At 38.6% G+C, this 21,342-nt stretch overlaps 1 protein-coding gene across 1 annotated transcript in view; it reads left to right on the top strand.

Annotated features, from left to right (window-relative positions):
• ctnna2 (catenin alpha 2) overlaps positions 1–21,342 on the top strand; it is a 178,538-nt gene that overhangs the window by 117,306 nt on the left and 39,890 nt on the right. The window lies entirely within an intron of this gene.

Here is a 21,342-nt window from a genome sequence, read left to right as displayed (position 1 = left end):
TGAAATAAAACGGAAATAAACGAAATTAATTAGGTATACTGACTTAGATTAAGTGATGCGTGGAGAGACTGTTGTTGACAATTTGTGGACAGAGGTACTTCGCCAAAATGAAGCTATGGCTTTCCCATAAGCCTACAGTCATGACACAACTGCAAATAGGAACGCTGGTTGTGTTTATGCCACACAAAGGTAATAGGTTGGGTAAATAAATGTGCATACATCACTCCTGCCTCTTCATTTTGCCATTGGTGCTTCTATGGTGTCGATTACATGGTCATGATCACCGTGCAATTTGTGACAGTAACTATTTCGAGTAGAAGGAAGTATCATATTTTCCGTACTATGTGGCGCACCGGACTATAAGGCGCACCTTCAATGAATGACATATTTTAAAATGTTTTCTATTTATAAGGCACATCACCTTATAAGGCGTGACGGTAGAGGTAAGTTATGCACCCATTGGACAGTGCTGTGCTAAAAAGAATGTCAACAATACAGTCAGATTTTGACAATTTTCCTTGTTTGATGTCAAACATGAAAATAGAAATTGCAATATAGTATAATGTGTGGTATTTTCTCCAATTTTATGAAAAATATGCCAGTGTTTTATCAGTTTATTACAATACGATAATTCTGTATATGTTTTTTAGAGATTTTCACTGAATAATTAGGCCTTATAATCATCAGAAATAAACACATTTCGTTTTACGTCTGTGTAAGCTCTCAGTCGTACAGGAATGGTCCATTGATGAAAATGTTTCTTCAGCCGTCATCTGTACTTCTTTGAAGGTGTCGGACGTTTCGCTTCTTATCCAAGAAACTTCGTCAGTAAACTAAAGTCTTACTGGTAGTTTCTATATACAGTAAAGTCTCGTTATATCGATATCGGATATATCGATAGTCCCGGTTATATCGATACTATTTCTATGCACGCACGGAGAAAATTACATGCAAACAGGGTCGGATATATCGATAGTCCCGGTTATATCGATATTTTTTGGACTCCCTTGAATATCGCTATAACGAGACTTTACTGTATATATCCCTACTGTCCAGCCGTGGCGGTGCCGGACTCTACTATGATTGCTCCCTGCTCTCTGGTTGGGAGGGGGGCAGAGGACTAATTCCTGTGGCTCCACTGATTGCTTCTATTGTCTTGACTGACAACTGGCCTGATTGCCCAATTTACCCTGGTATCACCTCATCAGCATGACTAATCCTCTGTTGCTTAAGCAGTCTATTGTGCAACCGATCCAATAATTTCGTTTTCTTGAAACTCTAAAGATAAAAACAGGCAAAAAAAATCAATTTCTAATAATAATGCTAAAAACAGAAAATTATGGTGAAATTGAGACAAAAATTCCACCTTGCAAAGTATTTTTTTTACATATCCCAGCATGGACCACGCAGTACTTTCTCTATGAGGGGGAGGGGGTGATGGAGTCAGTGGCTGCTAGACCTGTTCTGGCTCAATGCTACTTCACATATAAGACGCACTGGCATATAAGGTGCAGGGTCATCTTTTGAAGAAAATGAAGGCTTTTGGGTGTGCCCTACAGTCCGTAAAATGCGGTAATATCTTCATGTATTTTAGCTTACCGCTGATATGACAGTCATGTTGCCCAGTGTTCAAAGTCCAATGAAATGTAATGATTTTTTTATCTGACACGAGAATAATGCATTTTGGACTTGTATGAAGTCTGGTGAATCAGGTCCACTTTTCAAGTAAACTAACAAGAGAAAAAGATCTAAAAAATGATGATGTATAATAGCCTGCCTTGATGATTTGATGTCAACTTTTAATGGTGTAGTTCAGCCCCATTTCAATCATACTCTCTTCAAGCAATAGTCAGTGAACTATAATATTCGGTTCAACACAGCCTTGTATTTTATTTTCACTTAAATGTGGTCTGTTAAAGAAACCACAAGTACTTTGTTAAAAAGCTACGCGTGCGCATGTTCTTTTTTCTTTTATGCTTTTATAAATGTGGCAGTTAAAATTGAGCTCCAGAAAGGTGTTCAAAAGCTTTTCAAAAAGCTTTAACGTAACTTCCCCGTGATAAATGTGTCTGCCCTTGAGTGGGAGTTCCCTTTTGTTCTCATGGCTTCTTCAAAGTAACCTTTTGCTTAACATACTGTCACTTAAGACGACACCGCTCCTTCCTTTGACTTGAGCCGAGTGATTTGACTGACCTTTTGGTCCACCCCGACTGTTTACTGATGAGGAAGGTTACCTCACTCATGTCAACCTTAGTGTCTTTCCTTCATGCAAGACCTTCAAACCTTGCTCAACCAAGGACACCGGGGGAGATTAACTTTCCTTCGTTTTGTTGCATTCTTCAACTCTCATGGAAGATTGTTTTATGTATTATTTATCTATTACAGTGCCTCATTGAAATGAATCGGGAGTGCATCGGTACAGAAGCACATCCACTGAATGGAATGGGGAAAACATATGTATTGGAGCATCTCCATTTAAATGAAGGGGGAGTTCGAGCACCTTCCAGCCTCTGGATTCATGTTCGGGGCCTTGCTAGAAGATGAATCACCTTCCTATTGTCAAGTTTCTTTTTTTAATCCGACCAATTATCCAGACCACTTAATCCTCATTAGGGTCGCGGGAGGTGCTGGTGCCTATCCAAGCCGGCTTTGGGCACTAGGCGGGGGACACCCTGAATTGGTTGCCAGCCAATCGCAGGGCACACAAAGACAAACAGTCACTCACACATTCGCACCTAAGGACAATATGGAGTGTTCAATCAGCCTGCCATGCATGTTTTTGGAAAGTGGGAGGAAACTGGAGGACCCGGAGTGATGTATATATATATATATATATATTGCACCGTCCTGTTATTTTGGCATTACATTGATTGTTTGCATTTTTTGACCACTCAAATGATTTAAATGTACATTTTAGTAAGAAGTGTGTGCTCCCTTGTTCTTGCCACCTTAGTGATGCGTTTTGTCATGGAATCGACCATATTTTGACAGTTGTTGATGATGGAAGGGTCTCTGTAACAGGTCTTAATTATATCATAAATTAGGGCTTTTTTGTTTAGCAATTTTTCTCACGCAGACGAATCTTGATTATCGACCATAAATTCTCAATCGGGTTCAAGTCCGGTGAATTGCTAGGCCAATCCATCACAATAATGTCCTTCTGCGCAAAGAAATCCGCGGTGTTGGATCCATCTAGTTGAAGAAGAACTGATTTATAAACCAAAAAAACCCTTCTTTTTATACCCCTGACGGAAAGGGGATTAGGACATGGTATTCCATTAATTATCCAATCATAGGCATGGGAAACAAGTAATTAGGGAATGTGCTTGGTCAAGTATACCACCCCTATCGTGGCAAACATTGTTCTGAACTTTTCACACGCTTTAGAATGATTTAAACCAGCAAACACTCAAGATCACAGTGTATATATTTGGGGGGGGCATTCTCCAACAGACTTTCTTCCAGGGCTAACTCTGACAAGTATCCATGTCCTTACTCAAGTTAATCATCTTTACATCATAATGTTTTCACCGCCTTTTCACAGTGGAGTGCTCAGAGTGATGAGCGGACTTAGGTCTGTGACATACATGGAACGTTGCACTGAGACCAAAAACAATTCAACTTTGGTCTCATCTTACACGTTTATGAGGCCTTTCTGGCAAAAAAAAAATCATCTTTCCATTCTTCCATAATTAGCAGGTTTGAGTAGTGCATGGTTTCAAATTGTCGTGTGGACATACAGTAAAGTCTCGTTATATCGATATCGGATATATCGATAGTCCCGGTTATATCGATACTATTTCTATGCACGCACAGAGAAAATTACATGCAAACAGGGTCGGATATATCGATAGTCCCGGTTATATCGATACTATTTCTATGCACGCACGGAGAAAATTACATGCAAACAGGGTCGGATATATCGATAGTCCCGGTTATATCGATATTTTTCGGACTCCCTTGAATATCGATATAACGAGACTTTACTGTATTCTTTGAATTCATTTGTGGATTCATGCAGCTTCTTCACAGCGGACATGGGCCTCTTCTCTGCTCTTGCATTTTGTTTAAGTGGACAGTCAGGTCTTGATACAATTTCATGTGTGCCACATTTTTTCTTTCCATTGAAGTATAATTGTTTTAATCACTCTCGTGGAGATGCTCAAAACTTGGTTTTCATGATGCTCTTGTTCATGAGAGTTCTCAAACTAACTGCCAAGGCCTTCATAGAATAGCTGTATTTATACTGAGGGTAAATTACTCACAAGTCGACTCTATTTACTAATGAGGTAACATTGAAAGACAATCAATTCCTCAGAATAGCATTTAGGGGCATGGGAATGTTGATGAATAAAATGTTAATGTAAAATGTAAAAAAAAGGCAGCCAGTCTCGTGGCGCCATCTTGAAATAAAAAAAACCTAAACTACAAATAATATAACACAAAGACACAGTCATTCATTCGACAGCACTTGCTGTACCCTCTTTGTGACATGAAGCAGACAATTGGGATCATCTTTATTGTCCAATTCTGATATAAAAACACACAAAGCTATTGGATTGGATTGGATTTGCCTTTATTAGTCTCGCAGTAGAGAAATTTACATTTCATCATTTCTAGCACTACAACAAACAAGCCACTTTAACACAAAACATATTGAGAACACATACACACAAGTACAAAGTGTGATAAGGCAGTGTAAGGTGTCCAGTAGTGTTGTAACACTGTTACAATGACAATGAAAACAATACTGTATACTGTAACATGTCAAGTTGTCAGGGTCACATACTTAATAGCCGGGAACAGATAACTGTTAACTATTTTTCATACCTGTGTCTAAACAATAGCCAATTAGGAAATTACAGTCACTACTTGCTATCCTAAGAGGATTGATAGAGTCATCCATTTGAGGATAAGCACATAATTGTTTTTGGTGGACTCTGTGATTAATTGAAACATGGTGTCTATTCGAGTGGGGGCCATCATTTGAGGAAATCTGTAACACCAAAGCCTTAATTTTTAAATGATGCTGTTGTCATTACGTTGCATGTGTTTGTTTTCTGCATTTGTTTCCACGCAATGCAATCAGAAATTCATTGAAGCTGATTAAACTAATTCAGAATCTGAATCAGAAACCCTTTAATAGTCCCGCAATGGGGGAATTTGCAGCAGCAAAATTGAAAGGGATGAACACACAGTATTCACATTCAGTTATTCTTCCTGGTAAATGTCTCATGATCGCGAAGCATTTTTAAAATGCATGTGGTAGAGTGTAATTTAATTGTGGTCGATGATTTGTGAGATTTTTTCTTCTTACGTTCATACACTGCAACCCCAAGCGCATCACGATCTACCTCATTGCAGTTGAGTAATGCTGTATTACAAGCTCTACATCGGTTCATTTATACACTCCCCACTATTAGTAATTTAAGCACAAGATGACTATCCAATCTTTTAAAAAGCTGCCATGGTTCCTTTTCATTGCCACTACAAGGAAAATGGGCATGTGCCTGATATTACTGGACATAAAAAAGATGTTACGCCCCGTCATTTTCGAATGTCATAATCAAAGTATCGCCTGACCTTGACACCTTTGTCTTTCTCCTGCAGTGTAGTGCTTTTGCAACACATCCTATTCAATTTGTTTACAATAGCCTATGCTATGTCTTTTCCACTCATTGGTAAAATAGTGTGATGAGTAAATCCAAATACGACCTTCTAATTCAACGATTTTCCGACTTGTGGTGGAGGACTCATTCTTGTTTGAGCCATGGCCATGCAGGTCAAGTACATATAAAACTTATGAATCATTTCAGTTCCGAAGAGAATAGCATTGATCGTGGCTGCAGTTTAACTTATTCACTGCCAGACGTGTCTAAATCTGTCCACTCCAGTGCCAGGGTTTTTGTCATTGTCACTTTAATTCCAGGACCCACAGAATATTGAGTTTTAGGACTATATAAACATTCAATGCAGCATTAGAAATCTTAAAGTCTCTTCTTTCATCAGAAAAAAAAAGTTAATTCGTAAATGATATGGGTCTGGAGTTATATGAGCTTGAAATGAGGGTGGCTGTTCAAAACACAATGCAATACATACCCATTGGTTTATATAGCGCTTTAACTACAGCTGAAGCTGGAAAAAAGCGCTAACATGGAAAAAAGGGAAATGCTGCCCCCTTCTGGAAAAGAAAAAAACATCCAAAGGACATGGCCAAAGTTTTAACGGCATCCAAGAATGAAAAAACAAAATACGAATAAATTTGGGAATGGTGCACTACGTCATACTTTCAATTACTGAATAAATTCATAAATGGCAATGAATTGGTTAATTTGTTTGGATTGGATTTACCTCTATTAGTCTCGCAGTGGAGAAATTTACATTTCACAGAAGCAGTTATGAAAGGGAGATGAAAGGAATTGCAGATGATGATAATTTGACAGTTAAAGTACATTTTGAATGGAATTAAACTGGTTGAAACCTATTTGTATTTTTTTTTTCCAACGATACGGTGCTTTTGTGAATGAGTCCACTGCCACAAAAACAACCTCCACAGCTCAAGATTAGACCAAAGTCCCTTTGCCCGCCTAAAAAAAATAGGCAAATTAAAAAAAAACAACTGGGTCGCTGAATCACGTCACGGAAATTTCACGCCGCCATTGCATGAGCATGCATTGAAGCTGTACACGGTGGTAAATGCTGCCCACATTTATGAACATGCGGTGGATTTACCAAGGATTGGATAGTCGTGCTTAGCACATGTGCCTCAGAGTTAGGATACTATGTTTTCTTATCTCTGCATGGAGTTTGCATTTTCATGGGTGACGGAAATATGAATTTAATGCACTCCCTTTTTATATCCTGTCTGACCTTCACACACGGGATTAATTGAATACACGGTCGGACCAGTAATCCGTAATATGTAAACTTGACTGAATTTTGCTGTGGTCTTTTAGAGCTGTGTCACTAAATAATAACCAAGAAACTGTATTGATTTTAAAACATATTACAAATGTAGCGCTGAAGCAATAAACATACAGTAAAGTCTCGTTATATCGATATCGGATATATCGATAGTCCCGGTTATATCGATATTTTTTCGGACTCCCTTGAATATCAATATAACGAGACTTTACTGTATTAGGTGTAGAGACCAAATACATACATTCTGACTTTTATCCTGATTGGATTTTCGTGTCATCCTGAGAAGATTTTGGTGTCTTTGTAATATGTTTGAGTCAGTGACCGCGCCTCGAGGGTTTTTGGTCATCATTCTTTTTTTTTTTTTTTTTTTTTTGACGGATAACAGCTGTGTTCCTGGATGCAATCAACCAATCTTTTAACCTCAAGCTGATATATTTGTTGCATTCCATCTCTACTGTTTCTAACTATGAAATGGGAGGAAAAAAAGATAAGTTATTTTGGAACCAAGTATGTGTTCATAAAAGAGAGCCCCACCCTCTAAAGACCCCATTATCCTTAGAGAACACAATGATTTGTGGCAGCGTTTGTGACAAATCAGAGCGAACCCATGTGGAGCAATTTGTAGTTATTTCTGAGACATAAGCAGTTGCAGATTTCTCTGGAAGTGATTCACATTAACTGGTCTTTTTTGTTCTTCTAAGATATACACCAAGTGCATTAAGCACGATAAGAGCTGCTAAGTAAGAGTAAAGAGGGAACATTTCATGTTTGCTGATATGCCATGCTTCAAACTTGTCGGACTTAATACGATTTACAGTGAATCAGAAATCCTTGACTCTGTCATGAGCCCATGGGGCCTTCGTCATTTCACTTTTGATGCCCTATAATGTCCCTTTTATCTCTGATTCATCTGGCATCTCATTTTTGTTCTCCCCCAGCAAGTGAATAATACATATGCCAAAGCATCCATGTGTGTCGCTTATCTTCCTTCATGTAAAAACCGTAGAAGGGCTTGTTTTTTTTATGTCCACTTATTGTTGAGTTTATAGTCTGGGAATGCATTAACGTATGAAACATTCTTAGGAAGTACTTAAAGGACAACTGCCACAATTTTTTACCGCAAAATGCATTTTGTGTCCTTTCTCGGTCAGGGGCGTTCCTTCCGTGACGTGACGTCAGGACTCGTCACCAACTCAAAACAAGACTTCCTGAATATTCAGTGTGAGTCTTAAAACGTAAAATCTTTGTAAAATACGCTTAGTACAAGTCATTTGAAGCAATTTTACAAATTAGGGACACAACTTGTCCGGAGGCGTCGGTTGTAATTATGCGCCAAACTATATGTCGGCCTTCAAAATTGTAATCCCTGAAGCTATTTTGTGCGGAAAACTCAGTCGGTAAAGGTAAATGTAAAAAAATGCTTATGGTGTGTTTTGACATTTGTATTTGCATATCGTGCTGTTGGCAACTGTAAAACAATTTTCAATGGAGAAGACATTTGAGCTCTCAGTGGACTTTGGAATGTTAATGATAACATACATTTATGATTGTATTCATTTTTCCCCCCATCTGATCGGCTGCTAGTGCTGTAAACTTTGGTATGTTTAGAGATGCAGAAACAACAACAGGAGCAGTTCTTTTCATGGTAAATTCCTTCCATTCTGAATTCAGAAGTGAAGTAAATTCCCAAAGGCCTTCTCTAAGGGCTGTTTCCCTCTCCCCTGAAGAGAAAAGCCCTAGTTTGAGTGTTCACTTACATCATCAAAGGACTCCCCTTTCTCATGTAATATTAACATGCGCTAAATAAGTGGCAAACAGCAGCAGCGTGTTTACACAGCATCAGGAGGAACTTGTACAGCCACATAGAGGAGCTGCCTTTGTATTCAAAGCTTTGGATGTTGTGACACTCATGGGAGGCTTCGAGATTATAGTATCGGCTCACTGTTTTACAAGATGTCTAATTTAGGCACTCTGCATGTTGCTTCTTCATCGGCTTTCATGATGCGGAAGATTTGGAAAGTTTTTTTTTCTTTTATCGATACAGCGATGCATTGTAACTAATAGTATTGTGCTTGCTCAAAAAAAAGTGGGATGGAGGTGAGGTAATGGATAAAACAAATAGTATAACAAAAACATGTTGCTGGAAAACATTAAATAAAAGTAATGGCATCAGAGATAAGACATCGAACAAACAAGCAAGGTAGATACGCAATTGAACACAGCTTTCAGATTTCCCACATAGGGCCAGCTGTCACAGTTTGCAAGGTGGTGATGGCGGTTGTAGATCCCAAAATAAGCAGGCAGGCGGGAGCAGCAGGTTGTATTGAAATAAAGTCAGCAGGAACAAAATCTAAAACATCAAAATCATCTGAACAGAAAAATACAAAGTATCAAAGAAAACCAAGAGTAAAAGTCTGCCAAGATGAAACAAACTTGACAGGGTGCAGAAAACACACGCACAGCATACAATGCATACACAATGCACTGCACAATGCAATGACCCGACACTGAATGGTTGTGCCGGGAGTCCTTTTGACTGCCACTGATTGGAACGACCAACACCTGCGCGGCTGCAGGCAGGGCGAACAGCGCCACCCGTTGGTCGCTAACCAGATCATGACACAAGCTTTCTGCCATACAAAGACTTCCTTTGTGTCCTCTCATTGTTCATACAGCCATGTTAGATTAACAGAACACATCAGTTACGATCTAAACGCTTTATTGGATTTTTTTTCTTAAACCACAATCGCTGAGGGAAGAGGACATTTTTTTTTTCAAATTTCTCCTGAAAAGCTGGACTTTGTAGTGTGATGTTTTACATCACACGGAATATGTGTATGTTTTCAATCTATTATATCAATTGAGCAAATGTCAATAGTATCTGTATCAAAATAATGACACAAAATGTACACTGCCACAGTGGACGTGTTTAACCAATTCACGGAATCACCGAAACGCTTTGTGTCCTATGACACGGTTCATTTTGGACTTTAGTTTAGTGGTCTACTACACGATAGAAACAACTTATGGCGCTGTCAATTATTGACATAACTTAGATAGCTGTCCTGAAGGACTGCAACGCTTTGTACCTTGTGAGGTTCTTATAATCCATGTTTTTTTTTTTTTTACATTTTCAGAACATGATTAGGATATGCAGATACATGTGCCCATACATTTTGATGACAATCAGTGTCAGTTTCCATTCATTAAGTCATGAAATGGCTCAAAGGAACAGATGAAAGAAGACATGGTGAGGAGTGCTGTTAAATTGGAGCAATATGTTGTCACAAATCCAAAATAAACAGTAGCGTGTTACAGCATTCAACACGTACGTTCTCGTTATTTGATCTGGTCCAAAAATGTCCAATTTGGCGGCATACAGAACACGACTATTACTGTATTTTCCAGTGTATAAGACGCACCCAAAAGCCTTCATTTTCTTCAAAAGATGACAAGGCACCTTGTATGTGAAGTAATATTGAGCCACAACAGGTCTCGCAACTACCGGCAAGAGCCACCGACTCCATTTCCCCCTGCAGAAAAAGTAGTATGCGGTCAATGCTGGGATATATAAAATGTAACGCCAGCCTCTATTTCATACTGACATATGTATTTTTATTAACATGGTATTCATTGAAGGCGCGCTATGTAGTGCGGTGCACCTTATATATGGAAAACGTTAAATACACCATTCATTGGGTGTGCGGCTCCTAGTCTGGTGCGCCTTTTACACCGGAAAATACAGTACAGGGTACTTGGTTTAAGTGTTTGTTTTTCCGGGAATCGAACGCAATTGACATTTGCACTAAGCTCCAGTATGCCCATGAACCTCATGAGGATAAAGGAGTTCATATAATGGATGGGTGTTTATCCACACTGCCTAATAGAATGAAGGAAAATTAACATCCAGCGGTGGGTTACTTCAAGAAGTGGATAGAGTCCTTACTGAAAGGCTAGGATTAAATGCATGGTCTGCCAATTGATTATACTATATTTAATAGTAGAGTCATTATTATTATTATTATTATTATTATTATTATTATTATTGTTGTTGTGGTTGCTGTTTGTGGTGGTGGTGTGTTATTATTAATGTATGAATGTATGAATTTATTTTATAAGTGATTGTTGTTGTTATTATTTCTTCAAAGCCCACATTTGATGTAACGCAGCTGATAAAGTCCCAGCATGTGACCAGGAAAATATAGTGAAGCAGTTGCCTGTGAGCATTTTTATTCTTTCACGCGTGCCTCAATCTGATATAGTCAAAAGGCTTTTGAGGTGAAGTGGGCTGTCACCATCAAATCAAATCGTCTGAAAATTAGGCCCATTAATCACAAAGTGCTACATTTAGTCCTTTTTCTACGTTACATCTCTGAAGCGTGTCTGTGTTAAGAGAACAAGCAAGAGAGATCTTCATTTGAAAAGAATGAGAGAAAGATAGAAAATGGTTGGTCGTGCAGAAGAAAAGCTATCAATTCTCATTATGGAAAATAGATCATCCCTCTTAATTAGAGCTACAGCTTTTTTAGCACGGTACCAATGCAGAATATCGCAAGCTCAGGATGTCAGGCGCTGCCCACTGCTGATTAATTGAGTGAAGGAGGGTGGGGGGGGGGCTGTGCCAGATAGTTTATTACAGCTAAAGTGTAATGGTTTGAAGCAGTTATATGAGCCCGTCCTAAGACGTTGTACCTTTTAACATATATCAAACTACCTTGTGTTGGGGAAAAAGTTGTCCAAGTCACTAAATACTTTACAGTGGTTAATCGAGAGCCAAAATAAAATGAAAACCAAAAACTGGAATGATAAAGAAATGTATATGACTATCACTAACAGCCACAGTTGCATTTAACCCTATACATGGGTACAAAATAATATTGATGTTTCGCTAATCCCGGTTGTTTGTTTGATTGTTCAGATGCTCTTAAACCAAATCTGAAGCCAAGCGAGTGCATACTAACATCCAATTATGTACTCTATGCTCAAGTTAATGTGTGAGGCGAAAAAATAAACTAAACTATCTGCGATGATAAGTATGTCTTGGTTTAACTACCCGTTGTCTGTAATTGAGTTTCCATAGAGACTTATTGGTCATTCTAAAGGAATGTTTAAATGTGAGATGATCCTTTCCAATTTATCGTTGACATGATTTGCTGTGTTAATCAACAATGTGACGTTGAGATTGATGGAAATATCACATTATTTTAGCAAGCTAGTTTTTTGGTCGATTAAATGTAAATATAAAATGATATAATGTTACTCACAAGAACTTTACAGATTCATAGACGATTGTCCATAGTCTCAAAAGCACTCGTTTCCAGATGTCTGTGCCCGATTTATACCCACAAATAAAAAAGCCTGCCAGTTCAGATTAAAAAAAAAAAGAATTGAGCTGTGCAGTGAACATAGCCCTTAACATAATAACATCTATATTGTCATCTCAATCCAAAACACAACCACATTTTGTAAATTTTGCTCAGCTAATGGATGTAAGGATGTTTGTATTTTTGTATTACATTTTTTAGATGAAAATGCAGTGTATCAACATTACCATGTCCATTAAGTTTTTATTATGCGTACATTTTAGATTTGCTATTATTGTCCTTTAAAAATAAAGTGCTTTGAAAATGTTCTGCAGCATCTAAAGTCAAAACATCTCTTTCTGTGTTTAAGTCAATTATTGGTCCAGTGAAATATTTCTAATGTTAGGAATGGCCTATTAAGTGCAAATATGGAGGACGAATTTCGCACAACAGCAGAGACTGCTGTCTCCGGTTATTAATTGCTTCACCATTTCCAAATGTTTTGTTTCCTGTTTTATGGAAGGACTTGTTGCTCTTGCGATGAATCATATTTCAAAGATATATACTGCTTCCAACCTTAGTTATTGTAACCATCACATGTTCTATAATGTATTATGTATGTGTATGACCCCTTTTAAAAAGGCAAATGAGTGAGGAAGCATCTGCACAATTTTGTGTGTTCATGTCGCATGTCAGCAGTAAAGAAAGTAGCCAAAAGCACAACCAGCGTATGTCCACTCACCCCTTAAATCGAGGGAAAGGGGTTATATACTCCAAAATTCAGCTCTCCTTGACTTCAGCCCTTGAGTAAGAAAAGTGTAATTCTCTCCATTCTAGAATTATGTTTGAGAATAAAAAAAATACTAAAACGGTATAGTTACCAATTTGAATGTAAGAATAAGCCTTGTGGATACGGTCACCTCAAAATTACGCTGTCAATTATACTCGTATTCGGCAGGTTGTTTAAAAAACGAACCTCACCTGTTAAAGCTACCCAAAAAATTTTTGTGGAATTTTATTGCTCATGCTCACGCATGGCTGTTCATCAATCAAAATAAACTTGGATCAAAGTACATTTTGAGGGCCATTAATTCTAAATAATCATAATAATAATAATACATTTAATTTCTAAGCACCTTTCAAAAATCTCAAGGACATTTATTAATGGCTTTTGACTTCCTTATTCATTTTTTAACCCTTTACTGTCTGAATTTTGTGGAACCTAATATAGGGTAAATCAGATTGCTGATTTTATTGATTTAATTGTTCATGTAATCATGTGTTTGCATTTATTTATTTATTTAGTTATTTATTTAGTTATTTATTTATTTGTGTGTTTGTTTTTTCAAAATTTCCAATTTCCAAAATTGTTGTTTGTTTTCTCAGTACCTTTCACATTAGGACATGAGTTATGCTGTTTCATTTTAATACTGCAAATTTTGTTCCGTCAGTACTCATCGATATCTTCTTAGCAGTATTAGTTGTAGTATTAGTAGTGGCAGTATTTCTATATTGTTGGGACACTCACTCTCTTTTTATTGATTTAGTTTATTGATGAGATGTGTTTAAATGAATTGACAAATCATTGGTATGATCATTGTGAGTCACAATGCCTATTCTTTGAACTGCTAATCAGAAATATGTTCAGCATATCCTATCCCCCTGTTCATACTGGAACCCATAAATAATCGTTGCCTGATGCTTCTCCATCATGAATATGATAAATATGATCAGCACCGCGATTATAGCTGCAGCTTGGTGTCAATATGGGTTCTAGAGAAGGCCTGGTTTTGAATATCCAATTACCCAGTGCAGTAACAACACTCTTGGGATGGCAGCTGTGAAACTGCCCTGATCGCGACTCCTACAGCCTTGCCTTCTGTTTTATATGTGTTATGGAAATAGCCTTAAATGCTGCAGGCTGGGTCCCGGCTGGTCATAAGGCAGAAGCATTCACCACTGTTTCCGATAAAGGCTTTATGTTTTAATGGGTACTCCATACCAAACAGCTTTTTCAAGGTGGAAAGTGAGGATTGAAAGTCGTATTTACTCTGGAAATATTCAAGCATGACTCCCAAAGGAACAATGGTTCGAACACTCTCCCACCTCCGACTTCTTTATGGTACAGTACGTCAAAGTTCCGCATGTATTATTTACATTTTATAGAGTGCATCATCACCACAAAGGAAGTCACCCAAATTATGTTTTTTTTTAATCTTCTGATGGCAGAAACCAGAGATTGCAACAACATATCTGATGGAGTCGTCACTTATCTGGCATTGCAAGAAAATCACCTTAGACTCGGGTTGTTTGTGTATCGTCTGTTGGGAATCAGAATAATCTTTATATGTGTAGAATACACAAGGAATTTGTCACCGATAGAAGATACTGCACTAGTATCATCATAGACAAAGACATGACAAATAAGTATGGAAGGGCATTCCTTAATGTTAGTTGTATCTCTCAGGAACAATTGTGATATCTATGAAAATTTGTTATGTTTTCTTTATCTTTAAGAGGGATGGGCACAACAATTAATTAATTTACCAAAATGCGCATTGTTTAGATGCAATTAGTGTTGATCAATCAGCATGTCAATCTTACAGTGCGTAAGATTGACATGCTAACCGCTGGCTCACAGGCTGCCTTAATTTTGTTTTTTTCCCTCATTGGATTAAAAAGATTATTTCAGAAATCGAAACACAAGCCGTACTATTCATATGCGAATGCCAACTATTTGATGATGCAGACTGTCTTATCTGTACTTTTAAGCGAGTGAGGGTAGTCTCTTCTAGAAATGTGGTACCCATTCTAACGTGCATGTTCTCACCTTGATGGTAACAAGTATTCAGACAATGTACCTCCATTGCCACTCTGTTGCTTTAATGGATACACGGCTTGTATTAGACAAGCAATCTGGAATCTTGTCGTTTATAAGGTCGTTTTTGCACTCCAAGATCTTTGCGTTTCACCTGCCGTGTTCCAAGTGCCGATGTAAAATGTAAAATTTATTGATTAATGTACGTAAATACTCAGTGTTCCAAAACGTGATTCCCACCGGTCATTTAATTTCATCTTCCCACTCCCATCCCCCATGTTAAAGGTTAGACATTAAGGTCTGACAACTGCTGACCTTTCTCACTGCATGCATCTATTATGCGGCAGGACTAATCATGCTTTTCTTCTGCATGAGATTGATGTGAGAAGGCAGAAGGATGTGACATGGAGAAATGTCAAGGTCTTGCCGTGTTCGCATTTTGTAGGAGATCAGGCATGGTCCTTGGATCAGCTACCATCAAGCCCACTTGGAAAAAGACAGAAGAAGGCTGAAACTTTACCAATTGTATTCTGTGGTGTAGACACTTAATTAGGGAAACCTACAGAATTATTTTGGACCCATAACATCCCTATCCAAAATAAGCAAACGCGCATGTATTTTGATCTGCTTTTCATGAAAAATTCAATGGAGGCTCTTGCTGTGTTTCCCAAGCTGTTTTGACCCCCAGGCAAATATTTTGTATTTGATTTATTCAAAATATGTTTAGGATTTAATGAAGGGTTGCTTTTTGGGAGATACTTTTGCAATGATCAAGTCAAAAGGATCTACCCATTATATTTATTGAGGATTCTGGCAACTTATGTTGATGTATAACCAATAACTGGCAGACGAGACACGTGCACTTTGAGGGAAAAAAAAGTCCTATTGCCATTCCATATGAAAGTGATACTATTTTTCATCTTACTTGGTCCAGCTCCCCCATTCATTTTTATACCCCATCTTATGTTTAAGAGTTAAAAAAAAAACAACTGAAGAATTAGAATGTAACTAATGACTAGCTTGTTAACTGTAACGCTCAGGGTCGTTGTTTGAGCACGCACAATGTACCTAATAATGAGAGTCATCTGACTGGTTGTCTGGTGTATGGATTAAGTAAAGTGTTGGCTGATAGGCTGATGTCTTTTTTTTTCCAAAACAACTCAACTTTATTTGTATAGTGTCAGTTCATGAGAATGCCACATCCCTTTTTTATGCGATCTACCAATAGTACCTTTGAGATCAACTGGTCGATCGTGAGCGTCGTATTGAGCACCCCTGATCTAACACTTGTGTGGCTAAACAGTGGCAGGAAAGCATATCCAATGTTTGTTGTCAATTAACTACGTCATCAAGGGGACCCATCTTCTTAAACACCAAACAAATAATCAGAATTAGAATCAGACCAATGGATCCCAGGAAGCTGAGGATCCACTGGCAGATCGCAGGGGACACACAGAGCTGGAGACGTTTAGGCGTGAGGAGTTTCGAGATGATGGTGTTGAATGCAGAACTGAAATCCACAAACAGGATCCTTGCGTAGGTCCCTGTATTGTTGAGGTGCTTGATGATGTAGTCCATCCCTATATTGACTGCATCCTCCACAGACCTGTTTGCCCGGTAGACAAACTGAAGATGGTCCAGGAGGGGTCTGGTGATGTTCATTCGCTGGTTCAACATAAGGCGTTCAAAACTCCACAGACATGTTTAGTTCATCAGTCAGACACTTATTGTTCACTGCTTGGGTCATGGTGACCGAGAGTTTGTGTGCTTTTAGGCCACTCCACATCGATGCGGAGTCGTTAGCCGAGAAATGTTTTTAAGCCTCTCCACATAGGTTCTCATTGCAATGTTGATTGCCTTTGACAATTTTCGGTCATCTCCGTTTCAGGACATTTTAGAAAAAAAAAGAAACATAGCTATCTCCCGTCAGCCACATCAGACATGTTTTAAGTATGAAAAAGCAATATTATCCTTGCTCGCACGACATCACATCTTCCATTTCCAAAATGGCTAAAGAACCAGCAGGCACTACAAGGGATGGCAGCAACGCCTCATCAATTAAGTGAGGAGGAACATCATTTTATCTGTCTTCAGCTGCATCGGTTACACCCAACTTTTTATGCATCCTTGTCACCAGATAACATGGGAAGCTGTCCACTGTCGTAACCACTGTCCCTGGAAGGGGTCATATGTAACAGCTGACATCCGAGTGGGGTGCTTCCATTTCCAAATCAGGCCTTTTTGTTTGTTTACTCTTCAGTCGGACGCATGCTATCATGTCCGTGTGTGCCTTTGTTTGTGTATGTATGTGTGAGTGTGTGTGTGTGTGTGTGTGTGTGTGTGCGCGTGCGTGTATTTTTTTATAATAATAATAATACATTTTATTTCTAAGCACCTTTCAAAACTTTCAAGGTCATCAGAAGCATGTAGATCGCTGCGCCGACCCCTCAAGGGAAAAGCCGGAAGCAAAAGAAGGAGAAGCATGTTGATCTATGTAAACCCTTTTATTTTTCATGGGTAACACACATCAGAAAGCCATAGAGACTCACACGTTGACTGCAGCGACACGCCTATTTATCAAGCACACAATGCCACACCTGTCAACATGCTGTCTGGTGGCAACTGAAACAACACTAAATACTCTTAAAGTTTGTTCTTTTTTTTCAAACATGTTAGATAGTCGCCTCAAGGTCTCATGAGATGGAAAATTCACCCAAATGTATGCGCACCTAAGACGGCAGGCTTTAATTACAGAGCTACTCTCAACTCCTCTGTCTCACGTCCGCTCCGCTTCCAATCGTTAGTCAAATTGAAGCCTTTGCGATTAGCAATTCATGTTTGGTGTTATTGCCATTATAGTATATTTAAAATGTAATTAGTCTTCCAGCTCTAATTTATTGCCTGTTTTTTCAAACATTCACTTAGCATGCCAGGTATTTAAAGAGACTGGCTAACATCACCAAATATATGTTTTGAGTGCCAAGATTGACAACGAAACCGGTGTGCTGACAGCATATAGAAAATGGATAATTCATTCATAATATAATTCATCCACCAGATATCTCTCTTTGGAAAAATATCCAAATATGTACATCAATGAGTGCATCATATAAGAGGGAATATTTTAAGCATATATTTGGGAGAATGATTATAACATAATAAACTGTCAACGCTTAAACATCCAAGAAAATTAAGTTTAAAATAATTTAAAAAATATTTAAAATGTACGAATACTAAAAGAAATGAAAGCTGTTAGTCAGACAGGTTGATTGGACCATATGCCATCCAACGGAAGACCATTTAATTGTTTGTGATTTAATGGAAGATTTAAAAAAATAATACAGAAAAAAACATTATGCTGTTATGTTTTATTATTGTAGTTGCTGCGAAGGTGGTGGTAGCTAGGTGTATGTCACTATTTTATTCTATTTTATGTTATTGTTATTTTTTGGATGATTTTTAATTTTGCAAGTAAACGCAAAATGAATGCTCGGATAACCCTATTTTTTGACTATGTTGAAAAATGTTAATGCCATTTTGGTTTGACTGCCCATTGAAGTGTAAGTGGAGGAGTGGTGAATTGCTGTCTCAGTTTACAGTGTAAAATGGATGGCCTTCAGTATTTGACAAGATGATGTGAATGCACGTGCACAACAAATCGTCAGGCCGCACCGAGCTGGGTGTATTTCTGATCATTTGGACCAGGAATGTTTGAGATGGTGACAGATGTAACCGCCCTTTTGAATGCACTGTGCCAATGTCGATTCTTTGCAACCAATTTGAATAGCCCCTGTTGCATTGGACCGGGGCACTCTACGAATAGATTAAACCAAACAACCCAGAGGTCCATTTTCATAATTATGTTTTTGTGCCAAGCACCAACTGCTTGGCCAGCACTCATATGGAGGGCAGGACTGAAAGAGAGAAAGAAAAGAGAAATCAATGGCTTCTTGGAGCAAGGGGAGCAAGTCTGAAAAAAGGCAGTCTGGCTCCCGTCCTTGCATGTTACCTTAAAATACAAAGGGGCAAAATGTTGAGTGAGCTTAAAGCACTGAACATGGACTACCTTAGTGATGCTATGTTCTTTTGAATTTGAAGTGGGAACCTGAGCCCCCACCCTTCCAACCGGTCCCTGTCCGCAACCACACACACACACACACACACACACACACACTCTCACACACATTCCTGTTTCAATGGTTTTGTGAGGCCCGGATAACTCCAGATAAGGAGTGAGGACCACCGTTGCTGATAAGTTTAGAGAAGAACTGGTGTTACAATGGAACACTAAATGTCCCCCCATTCCCCACAGTGTCCAGCCTTTCTCGAGTTGATAACATTTTATACTGTGGCTTATTGTCAATGAGCCCACATTCTCCTTCGGTGGATTTCTTCATTAAGCCATCCAGAAGTTGAAGGCTGTGGAGGAAGTCATGTGAAGAATCATTGCTCCTTTACATTTAATACCACAGAGCGGGTAAACGGCCAAACCTCGGGATACTGCATTATGATAGCGGCCATGTATTTTGTATACAATCAAAAATATCCACTCTTCTGTTCTGGTGTCGTGCTTATGTACATTGTAGCCGCACATACGTGACTGTCCTTATCTGAACAGTCATCATCCTCTCCCACTTTTTATCTCATGTACAATTCTAAGATCTTCCTACTATCAGGGCTAGTTTACCTCCTCAACAGCCTGCAGCAAAATTAACATATTTATAAGCAAACCAGCCATGTTTCCTTCCACTGGAATATCCATCCCTTTACCACAACTCCAGAGGAAAGAGTGGTGTAAATCACTCTGTCAGGATTCTTCGCAAACTCGACCATGGTTGTCAAGGAGATGACAGTGATGGTGAAGTGGATTACATTTCATTGGGTGGCAAACAGCTCTGATTCTAGATTATCAGAGCATCGGAAAGCCAGGTTGCTTCGTTGAACCTTTTTAAGAAATCACTTTTGTTTGCTAAATTGCCATACACTGGAATTTCTTCTGCTGGGTTTTAAAGAATATATTTTGATAGTAAATTATGACTGAAATTGTTTTGTGATTATCACTTCATTCGGAAATTCTCGGTCAGGTGATCCTACAGCCCGACTTGTTGTCTTCGTGGTATTTTGCATATTGAGGACGGCATACATTTTGTCCTTAAATATGGTTTTGTGGCATGTATGTGTGCGTGCATGTATGTGCACACGCCAGCATGCCCTTGTGGGTGTGCCTGTGTTCAAGTATCACTAAGTGTCCAGAGGCAGTAGGCAGATAAATCAACTGTGTATAGGATATATCTGCAACTCGTCAGTGAGCTTGTTATTGAGAGTAAAATGATAAATTGAGTCCTGCAGAGAGAATAAACTGTGTGTCCAACGAGCATGGAAACGAAAATGGTAAAACTGAGACAAAGCAATCATAATCAGTAATCAAACAATTGTTCTCTCAGTTCATAAGTCATACGCTGTCTCTGCTATGCAATCAAATGGAGGGTGAGTCCCCCCCACCCCAACCCATATATATGGATGATGCTGTGTTTTCGTCTAGGTGTGCGCGTGTGTGTGTGTGTGCGCGTGCAACATGCTACGTCTGCGTATCCCATACTTACTCTTATTCATCCCAGTAAAGATCCTTATTTATAGGTGTAGCCATATCATAAACACATTTGAACAGGTTTTTCCGCACTATTCTTGCTTAATAGACCCCAAGGATGTCGTATTTGATGCATTGGTGCATCCGGTGGCCATCCTCCCCAGGCAATGCATGTACACTCTTAATAGCCATTGATTTTCTAAAGCATTGTTCATAGTAAATAACAGTGGGTCAACAACCCTTATTGTTTCATTTCCCCTGCTGACACAACTCCGTCGACATGTGGTGTTGTCAAGTGACTCGCGCCTTACCTTCATCCCCTCTGGGTCACGCAATTGTATGTGCAGATATGTGGGAGACTGCTTGGACCTGTCAACTGCATGACAAGGCAAGTAGAGGTACCCCCGTGTGAATAGCTGTAATTGTTTTTCCAGTCTGCAAATTATATTCCCCTGATATTTGCTACATCCTCTAGAAATGTTGACAGACTGTTTTATTTAATCCTAATGTTAACATACATATGTGTAAGTAAATATGCATGTGCATGTTCTGAACGCGTATGTTTTTATGTTGTTTGTGCCTGTCTGTTTAAGTACAGTATAATAAAACAGGACATGTTAATTTGACTGTCAACATGGATTAAACATTAAAATATATTATAGATTCAAGATAATTAACAGAAAACATTCATTAAAAACTGAAAAAGGTAA

The sequence above is a fragment of the Hippocampus bargibanti genome, linkage group LG10 (assembly GCF_051943395.1).
Source record: "Hippocampus bargibanti isolate YZ-2025 linkage group LG10, ASM5194339v1, whole genome shotgun sequence".
Classification (NCBI taxonomy): Eukaryota; Metazoa; Chordata; class Actinopteri; order Syngnathiformes; family Syngnathidae; genus Hippocampus; species Hippocampus bargibanti.
The sequence above is the reverse complement of the archived record's forward strand: the minus strand, read 5'-3'. Positions and strand labels throughout refer to the sequence as shown.